The following is a 270-nucleotide window of genomic DNA, read 5'->3' on the forward strand; positions in this document are numbered from 1 at the left end:
GCTCCCCGTGGGGGCCTGCGGTGCCGGGGCCACCAGCCGGGTTATTTATACATAAACCCCTGGGTTTGCTATGAGTCTCCTGGCCTCTGTCCCGGCAGGGCCGGTGCTGATGGATGCAGGGCGCGAGGTGGAAGGGGCCCAGGTGCCAAGTCTGGGAATTGGGGGCAGCGTCCCAGCTCCGAGCAGGACAGGATGAGGAGCTCACCCCACCACCGAATGCCCTGCCCTGTGCCCCCTGCGGCCGGGGCAGGCGGGGCCTCCTCTGTGCCA

At 68.5% G+C, this 270-nt stretch overlaps 1 protein-coding gene across 1 annotated transcript in view; it reads left to right on the forward strand.

The window, feature by feature from the left end:
• TMEM184A (transmembrane protein 184A) overlaps positions 1-270 on the forward strand; it is a 19,472-nt gene that overhangs the window by 16,034 nt on the left and 3,168 nt on the right. The window lies entirely within an intron of this gene.

The sequence above is a fragment of the Myotis brandtii genome, unplaced genomic scaffold (genome assembly GCF_000412655.1).
Source record: "Myotis brandtii unplaced genomic scaffold, ASM41265v1 scaffold786, whole genome shotgun sequence".
NCBI lineage: Eukaryota > Metazoa > Chordata > Mammalia > Chiroptera > Vespertilionidae > Myotis > Myotis brandtii.